Raw genomic sequence first — 18,431 nt, forward strand, 5'->3', positions numbered from 1 at the left:
ATGACCTACCAGGCCCCATCAGTGTCTGCACAGGCCGTTAATTTTCTAGAGTCTCGTTCAAGATGTGTCAGGTTGTAATGAAGTCTTTAATAATTTTTCGTCTGTTTCAACTTGTGGTGTTGAGTTTTCAGATATAAATAGAAGTTTGAAGGATTAATATCACTATTTCTAGCGTATTCTTTAAATCTGGTGTTAATATTTGGTTCAGTTTTCCCAATATGGTGATGGTTGGAATCGTCACAGACGATTCTGGATATTCCAGAAGTGCTACTTTCTTAGATTTTGCATGTAATTGAAGGTAATTTCTGTATAAGATTGTTATTTGTTTGGAAAGTAAGTCATATCTGTGGGGATTTAAATAGTAAAATTATCTTATTTCATATTCGTCCTAAGTAAATTTTAGGTATGTGAGTTGTACTACGTTTTGTTAAATTATTACAGTTAAAAATGTATTACCTTATTGCAGCTAACTTTGAAACATTCATTTTAATTATTTCCTCTAATGACATATATTATGCTGTGGGCTCAGTGGAACTGAAAAAATGTTCAAAATAACTGAATCTCTGACCTATCTTCCTTTTGACAGCGAAAAGTTATACCATTTCCTGCTGATGGTGGTATTGCAGTATACTTGCCTGACCAAAAATTCTTGTCTTCTTTCTATTTCACTTCACTGACCTGGGCTATATTCAGACTAAGATTTGCTACAACTCTTACATGTTTCTTAACTTGTGGTAACACCTTATGTTACTACTGAAGAATGTTTACTGCTAATACGTTGAAGTATTTGTTGAAGGAGCTGGTGATTTATTTCATTGCGATGATGGTAGGTTATTGAGAGAATTTTGTTTTCTGATGTTTAGTATGGGTGTCCTTTGAATATCATTGAGCATGGAGACATTTTCAAATGTTGTGAGGTATTTAATACATTCGATTACACAGTTCCTGTAATTTTTCGAAGTTTGTTTCACATTCGTTGGTTTTTGAAATTTGAAAAATTTTGTGTCAGCACATGGTTTAATAGAAATCTAAACAGTCTGTGCTGTGCATAGAGACATTTACTTTTTCCATGTCTTGTATCTGTAGAGAATTTTCTACATTAATTCGTGTCATGTTACAATTAATTTATTCTTCTACTGTGGAGATACTGCTGGGTCTTGCTGCAGAATATTGAGCACTACTGTTTTGTATTAGTTATATAATAGTGATACTTACGGACTATGGTAGAGTAGCGAAAGAAATTTTTTTTCTTTTATTAGCTGTTAGCCCTTTAATCCATGATTTTGCTCTTGTGTGGCCTCATGTGGAACACTGAGGAAGTTATTCATCCTTTCATTTGATTGTTGCACATTGTAAGATATAGAAACATAAGTTAACAGAAAACAGCAGAATTCAGAAATGTCTAGATAGGAATTAGAAGTCTATGGTGATGGAGCAGTATCCTTCTAGTGATAGTCTACTGTGACTACGCAGCCGGCCGCGGTGGCCGAGCGCTTCTACGCGCTTTAGTCCGGAACTGCGTGACTGCTATGGTCGCAGGTTGGAATCCTGCCTCGGGCATGGAAAATGTAGGTGACTGTAAGAGTGTTCTTTGAGATGTGGCTATCATAGGTCATTCCACTTCGCATGCTCATTGCACTTGGAGTTGATAAAATAAGGAAGGAGAGAAATAATCATGTACAATCACAGGTTAGATATATATAGAATTTTATTGGAGTAATATTCGTGAAAACAGCATCATGATTCGAGTGGTAGGTCACGAGATATTTCAGTTTTAATTAAGGACTGAAATTAGAATTCGTGGGACTGCAGAATGACAGGTACCTACCACTGTCGCATCAGCAGGGCAGCAGCGTGCCAAGGACGCAACGCCATGTTGCTGGGCTGGAAAACATGGTTACAGAAACTTTCGGAGAGCCAGCGTAAGGATGAAAGTCACAAACGAAAGGTAAGACGCAATTACCGAAGGTAGACATCTGTGGTGTCACCGCCAGACACCACACTTGCTAGATGGTAGCCTTTAAATCGGCCGTGGTCCATTAGTATACGTCGGACCCGCGTGTCGCCACTGTCAGTGATTGCAGACCGAGCGCCACCACACGGCAGGTCTAGAGAGACTTCCTAGCACTCGCCCCAGTTGTACAGCCGACTTTGCTAGCGATGCTACACTGACAAATACGCTCTCATTTGCCGAGACGATAGTTAGCATAGCCTTCAGCTACGTCATTTGCTACGACCGAGCAAGGCGCCATCACCAGTTTATATTGAGATGGAAATTATGTACAGTCGAGAGAGATTTACACCAATTGTGGATTAAAGTTAAGTATTCTACCTGTTACCTCCTGTTTTGCTAGTCTTATTTCTCTGACCTGTTCCAGACGTCACGCCTGTCTGCGTGTAATTAAACGCGTGCATTTCGGCCTCCTCTAGCAACACGGTGTTGGCTCTTCTGCCAACACAGCAACATCTCTTGGAAACCGGCAGATGGACGAGTCTAAGTAGGGGACGATCGAAGAGAGATAACTAGTCCATCCAGAAAACGCATTTTAAAAGAATAAGAATGAAGTCAGAATGATGTAGGAGGGTGCTCTTATCAGTTTCCACAGAAGGAATCGATGTAGGAAAATAATGAAGTGGCTTGTCAAACTTAAACGTGGACTCAGAGGGCAAAAGTGAGACCGACAGACCATTGTGTGGAAGTGAATGCGTCGGGTCCTTGACTGACATAGGACCTCCAACAGATTGTAGTCCACCTTGGTTGTGTCATAAGCTTTGTATTTGTTCATTAAATGGCAAATGGCTATAAATACGTACAGTCGTGCAGGCACTGCTTTTAACTTCTATGTCACACAACAATTTTGATCTTGACAATATCTACAGACTTAGAGGGAGATAGTTCAAATTATCAAAGCTTATGGTGTTTAACGTGTCACGACTCATGACTCAACCAAATATCGCTTAATGGAAAGACGCTAATTATTCATTTGTGTTTTGGTTTCGTATTGTTATAGATTGTCGATGATGTTTGAAATAGGGGTATTAGAGTAGTATGTGTCCGCGAAAAATCGTATGTCTCATTGCTAGCACTTTCCAAAAGTATGCTGATGGTTTGTGTGTAAGTCCCATAGGCACAGGAGCAGATTCGTAGTTATTTTATGTGCGAATAGCTAAATTCTTTATGGGGAAATACGGTTGCCAATCGGAATTTGTTTCAATCTCCCAAGCTCTGTGAAATATGAGGAGTGTTACTATATTTTCTGTACACTAGTTGTAAGACAAAGGTCCTCGGTAATATAACTGATTTTAGGAGACCAGTTTGTTCTTCCTTTAATGGTGTACTGACTCCTTTCCAAGCGTTATAGTAGTCATGCAAGGTTCAATGTGGTCAATAAATGGGAGCACAGCGTATATGCAGCTGCATCGTAATCAAACCCAGGTTGAGACTGTGTGTCTCTATTTCTTAATATGCAATAATGGAAGATAGGTGTGTGTCGAAATTAAGTCCTACATCCCTGTTAGATCGCCACTTACCGTCATATGCCGGTTGTTAGATATTACGTTGCAGAACTGAGTATTTGGATAGTTGTTCCTATTAGTACAAACTGGCATATTTATTCTTCTTAAACTGATAAAACGTATTCACAAAATAACAGAGAGAAGGTCAACAAATTTTCGCTCTAATACCTGAAAGCAATTGCAGTTGTGACGCTTTGTCAGATAATTCTGCAGTTCCTGTTCCCTGTCATGTTTAAGGGGAAAAACGTAAGTGAGAGCAGTATTTTATAAAAGTGTTAACAGCAGTCTGACCAAGTTTGAAGACCAATGTAAATGAAAATAGGTCTAACGCAAGGGAACAGAAAGAGAGAACACAAAAACTGAGGGAACAGATAGAGGCTAACATTAGTCCAATAAAGTTGCAATTACAGAATTTAGAGGGGAAGTTTGAATGCATTGAGGAAGTCGTTTCAGGGAAATGTCATGTGCTTACCAGCTAGGAGAGTTATATTCACAATCTGACGAGAGGATCTGTGGTGGAGAAGACAGACTTGTTACAGTAAAAGGGGATGAAAGAAATTTGGAAGACTTTTAGAACGTCAAAATAAGCAATTTCATTGGGGTGTAAAGGAAAGGAGTACCAAAAAGAAACTGAGATTTATCAGAGAGGTAGGACCCCGTCCCAAGTCAGGAGGTTGTTGACTTATGCTTTCTGGGTCTGTAGCGCCCGTATCGTTGGCCTCTGAATTTACCTAGCGGTTGTCATAGATGAGTGATGTCATTCAGTTTGGCGGATTCTTAAGCGGGAGCGATCGCCAAGTTGCAATGAGAGTGAGCTGACGGACCGACGGTGATCGCGACCGACACAGAGAGGAACGGCCGCAACTGTGAAACAGAAGAGGGCCTTGGCGGAGTGTCGCGGGCAAGGAGTGCTTCCGGACACGAACCGTAACTCTGGAGCTGCTATGCTACTTGTTGTCTCGCAGGAGCAGTGCGTCTTACAACGTAACTGGCTGTCGACTGGCCAATGTATGCCGTCTCACGGAATTGTTTGCAGTATACCTTTTGAAGCTGGTGGTGAAGCTACCCTGCTCGCAGTGTACAGTATTTTCTTACGCCACGTCGACATGGTAGTAGTTATTTGATTCCGCTTGGTTGTGCTCGCGTTTTTACCCTCTTTTAACATTTTACGTTCTACGGAACTTCCGGCCTGTTGATTAGTTGTTGAAAATTGTAATTCCGGATCTTGTGTCTCTAAACTGAAGGGATCTGAAAGTCAAAGTGCTCGCCCTTTGATAGTGGCAGTGAGTTTGTTTAAAAACTGAAAGATTTTTTACTAGTCTTCAAAGATGGTTCAGTGTAACCTTACTATTTTTCAGACAGTGAACATTTATTTAAAAGTCTGTTTTACTCTTGAGAATTTGCTTAACTTTTGGAGAAATTTTTTAATTTCATTTTCGAAAGTTGCCTCAGGATTAATTTTTATCTATTTTAACCCACCCATTAACGGTGGTTAAGATCAATTAAAATTTGGAAAATGTTTTTATCTGTCCTTCAAGAATGGCTGTTTGAATTTTGCTCTTTTGTAGCTATTGATTTAAATTAAACTTCAACGTTTTCTGTGTGCTCTGATTGGAGTAGTTCTAACCCTAAGTCTTGACCAGCTGTTCATCAGCAGAGTATAATGTATTAATTGCCTTTTGCTTTTTGGTGTGTATAGATCACGTCAACTTATTGGCGTAGCTTTACTGAAGGTATTCCGGACGTTACCCAGCACCTACGTCGACCAAGAGGAGCAACACGCGATCGCTGTTATAGATTGTGGAAAAACTTCCTTCTATCTAAATCCTAAGTAAACATACAAAATTTGCGTGCATCTTTATTTTCGGGTATCTCAAACTGCTTAGTTTTATTTCGGTGGAAAACTTTTAGTGTTTTTAGCTATATAGTCTAATTTTACTTTACTTAAAATTTCTATGAACATCTGTGTTGAATTTGTTTTACTAGACAGATTGCCGAGGCTGCCTGTAAAGTCATATTTTGCTTAGTTGTTTCAATTTGAATCTTTGCTTTAATTAAAGTAGGTCTACATTTTGTTCTGAACCTTGGTTGTACTATTCAGCTAGCTGAGATTGTCTCTGGACCGATAAGTTGCTTAATTGTTCTATGCGTGCTACCAGTCTATTGTGTCTCGCCAAATAAAAGGAAAAAAATATATTATTTTTGTATACTCGACCTTGGTTTGGTCCCTCCACTCCAGCAGCTTGTTTCTTGCTGTCCTACCATACTAGTCGTCACTCAGAAACAGGAACAAATTGCAAATGATTCTACAGTTTTAGAAGGCTCTAAACAGGGATCTGAAGATTTACTGGTCAGTTCAGAAAACTAATGCCCAGAAAATAGAGAGGAAGTACAAAAACTGTCAAGATCGTGCTCAGTTAGCTATTAATGTAAAAAAAAAAGTTCAAATGTCACAGTGCCAGTATGTTTGGGTGATTTTGTTAAAGTTCACAGAGGGTCACACTGAGCTCAAGAGAAGGAGATGAAGTCAGGTCAGGAGTTGCAGGTAAGGGCATCTAGACTTTAGGTAAGGGTAAGTGAAGGTGTTGCAGAAGGCCATTGGTATATTAATGGTCATGTGGCTGCCGAAGACGTCGATTCATGTCATTAAGGTGAGTAGAATCGTGAAACTCATTAGAAAGCAGACAGACTCATTACACTACATGTCATTTCAATCGTGAGACTATGCATCGTGAAGGGTGCCTTGATATGATAATTTCTTATCATTTTCAAATTTCACTTTAGGTTGTATCCTTGGTTAGAACAATTTGACTTTCTATTTTCTTCCATTACGTCTGTTGGTCACAGAATTGACTTCGTGTGTAGTTACTTACAATGCGAACTGTTTACATTTGTTCGAAACTGCTGGTCATTCAATGAATTACGCCACTTGCATATTGGTCTGATGTAGCTCAGGGAAGTGTCAAACGTGGTATGCTTGTGATGCAATATTTATTCACCCTGGTTTTACAAATCCGGCTTTTTCATTGAAAGTATGTTACCAACAAATGAAATCTTGTACAACGCACACAGACCTGCTAAATTAATTCCCGGTTTTCTCATGAAATCTCGGTCTCGTTTATGTCAAATCGTTCTTGCTGGACATTGCATAGGTGACCTATAAGGTTTTCACAGCTAATTCCAAGAACTGGGATATGATCGTGGTAGCAGTGATAATCAGTTTGCATATCCCGATCCTAGTACACAATGAAACAGAAATTATAATTGTGGGTGACATTAACATACATATCGTAAGGAAAGGTGGAGTTACTGGGAGACTTGCCCTCATCGTAATGGGAGTAATAATTTCAGAAGAGATAGAAAAGTTTGGAAGAATGGAACGACTGGTCAAGTGCCTGGTAACAGAGGCAATGGCAGTAAATGATGATGGGAAGATAGGAACTGAGATCCATAAGTTGTGGAAGTACTATCAGATGATCCACAGAATGTAGCGTGTAAGGAGTCTGAGCTCCTCTGAATGCTCTCCAGTCTACACACAGAGAGCAATGCCAGATCACGTGCAAAAAAGCGAAATTTTAACTGTAAATTGTCGAAGTATTCATAACTATGTCCCTGAACTTACTGTCCTCCAGGAATGTAGTGCTGAAATTGTTCTGCTAACCGAGAACTGGCTGCAACCGAGGCAGAAAACACTGAAATATTTAACAAGTCTTGGAAAGGTCATCGGAACGGCTTGTTAGACGCCAAAGGATGGCGAGTGTTCATTGCGGCCGACAAAAATATTGTCCCTATTGAGGCCGAATTTGAGTACGACTGTAAAGTTATGTGGACACGTATTAGAGATCTAGGTGAAATCAAGTTCATTTTTAGACTTTTTAAGTGCCACTCGGTTCCGGAGTCACGTTTTTATAGTCATTCGAAGGAATTCTTCGCTCAATAACGCGGAAATACGCAGATCATGCAGTATTATTTTAAGGCGACTTTAACATACCGAGTATAGACGGGAAAGTCTATGGATTCATCGGGTGGGGTTCGGAGAAGAAGTCTTGTGAAGTACTGTTGAATACCTTTTCCATCAACTCTCTTTAGGAATCAGTTCGAGAGTCCACACGCAATGGATGTATTTAGGCCTTTTAACTACAAACTGCCGCGACCTTATCGATGGTGTCAGTATAAAGACATGGATTAATGATAATGGTGTCGTCATAGCGACGGTGATTACTTAAGTTGATAAATCAATCGAGATGGCGGAGAGAATATTTTTGCTAGAAAAAGCAGATAAGGAGGTTAGTACCCCACTCAAACCATGAACGGACGTCATTTCGGTATGACAGACGTCCGTGCAGTCTAACGCACTGCTTTCCGGGCGGGAAGGCTTGCCGGGGCTATGCAGATTAGTGTTGAAGTCAGGTGTGCCGCCCAGTCTGTGAATGGGTGTCAAGGCGGTTTTCCATCTGCCTCGGCGAATGCGGGCTGGTTCCCCTTATTCCGTCTCAGTTACACTATGTCGGTGATTGCTGTGCAAACACTTTCACCACGTACGCGTACACCATAGTTACTCTAACACGCAAACACGGGGGTTACACTCGTCGTTCCCGGGAAAGGGGGGGGGGGGGTCTACTGGGGCCCGAACCTGGGTTCGGAGTGGGGCGGCGGTGGGGTGAGCTGACGGCTGTAGGCCGTTATGGGGCTACGGCGGGGACGAAGCCTCTCCGTCGTTTCTAGGTCCCCAGTTCCATACAATACAATACAACGACAGACGTGGAGGACCTACGGGCACAGTTTGAACTGATTTTAAGTCGCGCTCTGGAGACGAGTGAGACTTGTAGGTTTATGACGATAGAAAATACCCACCGTGGTTTAATACTAAAATCTGTAAAATTCTAAGGATGCAGAGATTGTTGCACTGTCGGTTCAAAAATGAACGCGCAATTGTCGAGAGGTAAAAAATTGTTAGAAATTCGTGCGTCACAACAATATCGATGCGGGAAGGATACAACAACGTTCACCGTCATATCTTAGCCAATGGCCTTGTTATGAACCTGAGAAAATAGCGGTCATTCGTAAAATTACTACACAAGATGAAGGGCTTCATTCAGTTACTCGTGAATCAGTATGGGGTGGCGACAGAAGACAGCAAAGGATGGATTAACTCGTCTACACATGTGTAACGTTAAATCAGGTATGAACTGTGAAAGTACTGGCTAGCATCGATATGTTCTATCAGTAGCAAGTTAATATTTATTTCCGCCTGCAGGCACCGACGAGCTGATACCCAACTGGTTCTGTACAGATGAGATATGTTCCCAATCAGTCATATATCACGTCTTGAGAGATGTGTTTTGGTTCGTTTTCGAATGTTCCAGCAACAACGTGTCGCTGGTGATTGGTGATGGTTAAATTTTGGTTTTTCCATTACCTGCACCTGTGATCACAGCATAGCACGTCATTCGGGAGGAAATGGGCAGGGAGTCTCTTATGTACCGTCGGTGTGTGGGAGCTTGAGCAGGTATAGTTGGATGTGGTTTTCACAACTAAGCGCACAGCAATAAGCATCACTGGCGTGGAGAAGCAACCGAATTAGTTGAAAGCGCGTAAGTCGCCAAGCCAGATGGAATTTCATTTCGGTTTTATAGAGCAGCAAAGGACATTGACCTGCTTGTATTTTTCACGAATTTCGCGCTCAGAGCAGAGTCCCAAGCGATTACGCATACGAGCGGGTGACTACTGTATTTAGGAAATGTACAGAAATTGACCCACAAAATTACGGACCAATATCCTTCAAATCGGTTTACAGCGGAATATTTAAACACGTTTTGAGTTCGAATGTAATAAATGTCTTGGAGACAGAAAAGATTCTGTCTGCACTGTAAGAACGGACTACGAAAGCATCGCTGGAACAAAAATCATTGTGTCTTTTTTCATGTAGCATCCTTCGTAACATGGATGAAGTGCAATATGCAGATTTCGTATTCCGAGAATTCCGGAAAGCGTTGGACACAATGCCCACATACTGATTAGGTTCTCAGATAAGTGAGTGTCTCGGAGACTTATTAAGTAATAGAACCCACGATGTTATGGGGTCGATGGCGAGTGTTCATTACAAACAAGTGTGGCGTCAGGAGTCCCCAGGAAAACATGACAGGACTACTCTTATTCTCTATACACATAAATGATCTTACGGAAGCGGTGAGCAGATTTCTGGGTGTTTCCTTACGATGCTGTGGTTTACAGAATGGTGTTGTCCTTGAGGGAATGACTTAGAGATAATCTGTAGTTTGTGTGATGAACGGCAACTTTTAGAAAAATGTAAGTAAATGCAGATGAGTAAGCAATAGAATCGTCAAATGTTCGAATACTGGATGTGGGCTCCTTGACACAGTCACAGTGATTAAATATCTAGGAGCAATGTTGCAATGCGATGGGAAGTGAAACGAGCACATCAGGTTGGTAACAGGGAAGGAAAATGGTCGACTTCGTTTTATTCGGGGAAGTTTGGTGAAGTGTAGCGCTTCTATAAAGGCGATAGCTTGAATAATACTAGTGCAACCAAACTGTGAGTATTGCTTGAGTTTTTGGGATCGCCACCAGATCAGAGTGAAGGAGAGCATCGAAGTAATTCAAAGGATGAATGCTAGATTTTTTACCAGTAGCTTCGATTAAAATACAAGTATTTCAGAATTATAGAGATGACTTGTAAACCGAAATGGAAATCCCTAGAGAGAAGGTGACATTCTCCTCGATTATTAATACTGACAAAATGTAGAGAAGCGGCATTAGAAGCTTACGGTAAAACGATTCCACTGCCGCCAACTGGTATTTCACGTAAAGACGACGAAAATAAGATAAGAGATATTAAGACTCATACGAAGGCGTATAGAAAATCGTCTTTCCCTCAATCTATTTGTGGCTGGAAGAGGAAAAGAAATGACAAGTAGTGGTATGTGGCACTCTCCGTCATGCACCGTACGGTGGCTTACGAAATTAATCGTGAAGTTATGGATGTGGAATCTGCAGCTAAGGGAATGACACCTTCTATCAGTAGATGTACTGGATACAACGGAGAGGAAGAACAAAAGCTGTGAATAATTGAGTTCGTTGGGTTTAATGGCGTGAGGGAACTTTTGCTTAGCAAGAGACATGGAAGTGCCAAATCGTTGGTGAGTCCAGCGGTGAGAACACCTACGACTGGAGTTAAACCTTTTGTGTTTTCGATGCGGTCCTCCAGGGCTCTGTGTTGAATCAGTTGCCATTTCAGAGTTTTGATGGGTTAGGTCAATGTCCTGTTCTTCCTTTACAATGGAGCAAGGTACAGGGGGGAAATTGTCAGAAAAAGTGTGTTTAGAGGTAAGCACGTACTGAATCTGTTTGTCAAGTTTATAAGTAGTGACTGGTAAGAGTAATAAGGTTAAGTTGCAGCTGATTTTTGATGAATTTTCTGTTACAGAAAAGTTTCTCATCAGATGCGAATTACTTTTTGGACTGAAGGTCGCTGTGAGTGTCAGTACTGTTAAGCAGTTCTTTCTACTAGGAATGTACATTACATGAAACATAGAATTGTGTTGACTGTTTTGAGGAGCCAGAGGAAATAATAAAAGGTTTGTTCGACATATTGTAAAACCATTCTTTAGAGTTTTGAGAGCATCCATGAACGATCAGAGGCTATTTCCATCAATTCAATGTTAAGAAGTGTAGGAAGATTTAGTCAAGCCCTATCCCACACCATTATTTTTCCACGAGAGAGCAGACATTGAGATTGCGGATGTGTTATAGCAAGGTGTCACCAGTGCTTTTCTCACTTCATAGAATAATTCAATATTGACTGTCCCAAAGAAGGTGATAGTATTAGGTCCATCCTGGATCTTCAACAACTAAATACTCTAATTGTATTTGAGGTTGATAGAGCATTAACACTGGATGAGTTTTTGTAATGATTTCATGGGGTTAGATCTGTCTTGCATTGACATTAAAAGGTGTTATTGGCAAATTGAGTTGCTTTCTTCTTGTCGAGAGTATATAGCATTTCTGTGTTATGACTCTTCTTATCAACTGCGAAAGTTCCTTCTGGAAGGAATGTAAGGTTAGCTGCATTATTACAGTTTTGAGGATTGTGGCGTAACAGTTAACATAGAAAATTGAGAACTTGGTCAGGGACAGGTGATACTTTAGGACTTGTTGTGACTGCATCAGGGACTTCGTCTGATCCAGACAAAATTCAGCTCACTAATTATTTTCCTGTTCCCACATAAGGATACAAATTGTTTTTTCTGGAATTATCAAACTGTTATTAAATACTTAGTTGTAAACGAAGGATTCGCCACAGCTGTGAGCGATAAAGGGTAAAAATACTCCATGGGGCTGGGTCTTGAAACTTGGCTCTTCTACAAATTTGAAGCACGACATGTACTGAGACGTCATCCCATTGCTTTTTCGAGGTGAGCGCTCGTGAACTGTGAACATACCTGTTATTTTACAGAGTTGCAAAAATTCGCTGTTGTGGGCACTCAAATTCAGTTGTTATCTGTTTGGTCATGCATGCTGCACATCGACATTTTTATTTGCATTTATGCTCCCAGACGAGTTTCGCCTTTTTTACAAGGCGTCTTCAGTGGGTGTCCTGGAATATTACATGATTTGTCCATTTTTACACATATGTTATGGTTTCACATCTAGGTTACAGATTGAATAACAGTTCCTTCACGTTTTTTTACGAAATGGAAAGGTACTTACAGGTAACTTCTAATTAATTGCATCCAAGCAAACTGCTTTTTCTCATCTGGCAGGTGAACACCTTACAGTTCACTTTCAGTTCCCTGTTTACGTAACACATCACTGTAACTGCCATCTTTTTAACACAGAGTTTCATTTGTTTTTCTAAGTGTTACCAACATTCTCAGTTTTGAGCATTCAACTGTTTTGTGAATGTGTGTGTGTGTGTGTGTGTGTGTCTGTGTATTAGAGAGGGAAAGAGATTTCTTATTATCATTTAAATAAAATAACATTTTTTATTTTATTTTGATTACAATTTTTTATTCATTTATTTATTCTACAAAATAATAATAATTATTATTATTATTATTATTATATTCCCCTGTATATACTTATGAGAGGAATCAGGAACTCACTGCAGTTCAGCCAAATGGGCACTGTGCTTGCAGCAGTTCAGTTATAGAGTTATGTACATTGAGAGTGAAACACTATAGCAAGTAGATATCTGCAAACATCAGTATGGCTGGCCCCTGACATGATCGAAACCGAGGGAGATTCTTCCTAAACTTCGGTCAGGGGCCTGAAGATGACGTAGTAAAACGCTGAAACAAGTTGTAAAATTAAATAAGGTTGACAGTTGACGGTTGAAAGGTATTTAATTTGACATCCTCTATCAAACAGCCGTGTCCCGTAACCATCTCTAAAAAGATGGACATACAGGGATTTACAGTATAAAGTATTTCTCCACAATTCCTTACAGTATTTCTTCTAGCAATTTGCATATACACTCAATAAAATGAAAAGTAAGAACCTTAAGTGCACTAATTTTCCCCCCAACTTGAACTGACAACTGACATGGTCTCTGCATCACAAGACACGTGCAGAACCATTCACCCACCTATGAGCTGGCGGTAGCAGGTTTCTCTCATTAAGATATTGGTCGCTGAATCCCTTATTGCAAAGTTTAAGATAGAAATAGTTTGTAATTATGACATGAATGTCGTTCCTGGTATCAAAAAAATTAAATTTTCCGTCTCACTGTCTCATTTTATGTGAGGATTATATAGCACGAGTCTTCGAAGTGGAAATCGAATGGCAACTGCATTTAGCAGGACAATTCAGTACCACAAGGAGAAGTAAATGCACTGTTACAGAGTTGCCAAATATTTTCCACGATGTTGCCATAATTTAGCGATGCTAGGGGTAGCCCTACAGCGATAACCAATATATTCCTTGCGCTCGTCTTATACACACTTTGAGAATGAAGTCGAGCATGGATTATATTTTTATGCTTCATGATCTCTTGATGGTTTCTAACATTGTCTTTTGGGCTGTTATCAGTATTTAAGACATTCAGTTACATTTAATCCCGAATTCCCATTATTTGAAGTATTCTGGAATGGAAAAGTGGCGTTAACACTAGCGTTATGCAGTTTCAGTGCACAGACTGTATCGTTCTTGCAGCGTGTTGTACGAGAAACACATAAGTGTGCAACCTTCCATCATGATCACAGTTTCCCTTAAATAAAGACGAATAAAACACTGACATATTTATTTTGCGAGAAAGCTTATTTCAATGGAACAAAAAGAAACTGAAAATCAGCCACTTCACAGACGTCACGAAACCGTAAGATATCAGTTACTTCGCGTTGACTTGTGTATACTAACTAGCATGTTCACCGCTGCTGTAACGTTGGGCCGGCCGGAGTGGCCGAGCGGTTCTAGGGGCTACAGTCTGGAACCGCGCAACCGCTACGGTCGCAGGTTCGAATCCTGCCTCGGGCATGGATGTGTGTGATGTCCTTATGTTAGTTAGGTTTAAGTAGTTCTAAGTTCTAGGGGACTGATGACCACAGCAGTTAAGTCCCATAGTGCTCAGAGCCATTTTGTAACGTTCCCCTAAGTGATGAAAAGAATCCAAATCCGGGTTACAGATGATTCCTTCGAATCTTTCCAGGAATTGTTCTGTGTATTGTTGCTTGGTATTCGTAAAGCCGACTACTATCCCTGCTCCAACGCGATACGTGATGAAGGTTGCCAGAACCTTACGAATTGTATTCGAAATCGACTGTCACAAATGAAACACGCAATTGATTACTCGGAATTTCCATATAAATTTACATAACTGTGTAAATAAAAGCGAGATAAAATGCTAATTTATCCACTGTCGTAACTCTTTCGAACAGCAGCAGAATATATCCGACTTCTAGTTATAATACTGTAATCAGCAGCTGCCAAGAGTAAACCATGGTCGTAACCACAAATTCACATTTTGTGGCAATTTTAGAATCCAGATTACATATTCGATTGTTGAGTAATATACGTCGATGCCAATTTATCTTCCGCCACGGTGCTAAATCAACAGAAAATGTTGCAGATTTGTACCTTGATCACCGGCCTCCTGTTGTACACTCCTGGAAATGGAAAAAAGAACACATTGACACCGGTGTGTCAGACCCACCATACTTGCTCCGGACACTGCGAGAGGGCTGTACAAGCAATGATCACACGCACGGCACAGCGGACACACCAGGAACCGCGGTGTTGGCCGTCGAATGGCGCTAGCTGCGCAGCATTTGTGCACCGCCGCCGTCAGTGTCAGCCAGTTTGCCGTGGCATACGGAGCTCCATCGCAGTCTTTAACACTGGTAGCATGCCGCGACAGCGTGGACGTGAAACGTATGTGCAGTTGACGGATTTTGAGCGAGGGCGTATAGTGGGCATGCGGGAGGCCGGGTGGACGTACCGCCGAATTGCTCAACACGTGGGGCGTGAGGTCTCCACAGTACATCGATGTTGTCGCCAGTGGTCGGCGGAAGGTGCACGTGCCCGTCGACCTGGGACCGGACCGCAGCGACGCACGGATGCACGCCAAGACCGTAGGATCCTACGCAGTGCCGTAGGGGACCGCACCGCCACTTCCCAGCAAATTAGGGACACTGTTGCTCCTGGGGTATCGGCGAGGACCATTCGCAACCGTCTCCATGAAGCTGGGCTACGGTCCCGCACACCGTTAGGCCGTCTTCCGCTCACGCCCCAACATCGTGCAGCCCGCCTCCAGTGGTGTCGCGACAGGCGTGAATGGAGGGACGAATGGGGACGTGTCGTCTTCAGCGATGAGAGTCGCTTCTGCCTTGGTGCCAATGATGGTCGTATGCGTGTTTGGCGCCGTGCAGGTGAGCGCCACAATCAGGACTGCATACGACCGAGGCACACAGGGCCAACACCCGGCATCATGGTGTGGGGAGCGATCTCCTACACTGGCCGTACACCACTGGTGATCGTCGAGGGGACACTGAATAGTGCACGGTACATCCAAACCGTCATCGAACCCATCGTTCTACCATTCCTAGACCGGCAAGGGAACTTGCTGTTCCAACAGGACAATGCACGTCCGCATGTATCCCGTGCCACCCAACGTGCTCTAGAAGGTGTAAGTCAACTACCCTGGCCAGCAAGATCTCCGGATCTGTCCCCCATTGAGCATGTTTGGGACTGGATGAAGCGTCGTCTCACGCGGTCTGCACGTCCAGCACGAACGCTGGTCCAACTGAGGCGCCAGGTGGAAATGGCATGGCAAGCCGTTCCACAGGACTACATCCAGCATCTCTACGATCGTCTCCATGGGAGAATAGCAGCCTGCATTGCTGCGAAAGGTGGATATACACTGTACTAGTGCCGACATTGTGCATGCTCTGTTGCCTGTGTCTATGTGCCTGTGGTTCTGTCAGTGTGATCATGTGATGTATCTGACCCCAGGAATGTGTCAATAAAGTTTCCCCTTCCTGGGACAATGAATTCACGGTGTTCTTATTTCAATTTCCAGGAGTGTATTTTTTTTTTCGGGCTTTCCCTACTACCCTCAAGACAAGTCACCGAGGTAGATGCGTGTATTCTGTGGGGCGAAATTCCATTCCATTCTTCCAGATCCATTGATCAAGTACATGAGTGACCATAAGATATAGGAAAGCTCTAGTAAGGGAACAAATAACAATCATAATAGTAATAATGACAAAAAAAATGCAGTACTACAGAAGACGGTTGGAAACTAATACAAAATAAATGATTTTATAAAAGCTGATCGTTAAGCTGGCGCAATGAAAATATTTTTTTACTATCTTTTATACGGCATTTCGTCCCGTCTATTTGCAGATACAAAAGAAAACATTGATGCGATACATATTGCTAGTGCAATGAGACCTGAACTATCAACTACCCGTGTCTCAGATCACGAGAAGCATGACGCACACTGTTACCTCCTGTTCTGTATCAGTCCTCTGTTGGTAGCCAGTGCACACAGTTCACGTCATGGAGTACAAAAACAGCTTTAATTTAAGCGTGTAAACCTTCCCAGGGTAGAAAAATGTCATATCAACCCGACGATATCAGTATACTACAGCAATATGAAAAGAGAATAACGCTAGAATTTAGCGGAATAAGTCAGCACCGGTCTCAGAATGAGAGCATGATCACAGAGTTACCAAAAATTGTTAGCGATATTGACAAGTCTGTGCTTCACTAGCTGTATGAAGAACTTGTTGCCAAACTGACAGCTTCCTCACTGCCATCCACAGTCTATTCCAGACAGTCCTCACTGGAGCTACGTTATCAGACTCCGATTTGAGGAAAGTCTTCGAACTGACACTGATTACACCATTGAAAGTTACAAGTGACCTGCACATTTATCCCGATTGGAATGTGGTGTAACTATATTTCAAGTAAATGAAAAATCAGTGCAAACCATCTAGCCAGAATGTTAAGACACAGTAAGATACTGTGCACCTTTGACCTAAAGCTGTCTGTAAGTACATCTGATATTGTGCCATACAAAACTAGAATCACAGCCATACCACCAAAATGTGGAGGTATTATGGATTATAAACTAACACATTCGATGCCATGGAAAATTAAATCACATTATGGAAGCATAAAAAGCCATATGTAGAAGGCAAATGCACAGTCGTGCATTTACATACGTTTTTCACCTTAACATCTATCGTCTGTAATTTTATTTCACACCAAGATGACTAACAAAATACAAATGTTACTTCGAATCTTTTCAGAAACTTTCCTTTTTTGTGGTGATTTTAGCTCGGTACTCGCAAAGCAGGTGACTATGACAATTCCCATCAGGTTCCCAGGAGACAAATGACGAGAAGGGTTCTTAAGATTCGTTACTCATTTTATTTGCAACAGAACAGAAATTAAAGTAGTAGCGTAGTAGCGAAAGGAACTGACAATTTTTTGCCGCAAATTGGAACTCATCCCGAAACCTGCTATCGTTGCAGAAAGTGCGTAGTTCACAACAATGCATATAAAACACTGTTGCAGTAAACGCTTACTCATTGCCGTAATCATAACTCGGGTAGGTAGCTCGCAATGTGAAAGATATGACTGGGGTAGCTTATGCTTGAAATTACCTACTTGGCCTCAAACATTTTCAATTAAATATCTCAATGTGTTATCTTAAGTGTAAATCACTCACAATATTTCATCTAGATGAAAAGAAAAAGGCAAATGAATTCAGTAGATAAATTGGTCCCATGCCTGCAAATATCTATACAACAGAGTTGCCCAACAATGCCTATGATGTTGAAAAGTCTTGACAATGGTAGTCACAAGAAGAATAAGCTTCGTAACTGGAATACTGCCTGTCTGCTCTCTGGATCTGGACATACAATCGAGATCGACACACTGTTCTTCCCAAATTTCAAACACCCGTTGTGGTTGGGCGCCTAAAAAGAGTGGGAACACTATGATTATCCCATTGGTGATGTTTCCATTTCTGTAACTTGTATCATGATTAATGTCTAGCCATGGCTAACGTTTATGTCATTTAATAACAGCAGGAAAGCTGACAAATACATAAAGAAAAGGCTCCCTAGCACTCAAATTTATATTCGAAATTAGCGTTTTTGTCTTTTTCAGACAAGCTGCTGTTGCTGTTTTGCCAGTCAACATTTCATATCTTTCTTAGCTATGCCTCCATCGGTTATTTTGCTGTCCACATAGTAAAACACGTCTACAGCTTTCAACATCTCATTTCCTCCCTAATTCCCACAGCATCGCACGAATGAATTTGGCTACAATTTATTACCAACATATTTACGTCTATATACCAAATCAACGAATATTATCACCTACACTTCATGTTGGTTGTATGGGCACTCAGGATTATATGACAGCTCAACCGAAGAATATATTGT

The sequence above is a fragment of the Schistocerca nitens genome, chromosome 9 (genome assembly GCF_023898315.1).
Source record: "Schistocerca nitens isolate TAMUIC-IGC-003100 chromosome 9, iqSchNite1.1, whole genome shotgun sequence".
NCBI classification, from domain to species: Eukaryota; Metazoa; Arthropoda; class Insecta; order Orthoptera; family Acrididae; genus Schistocerca; species Schistocerca nitens.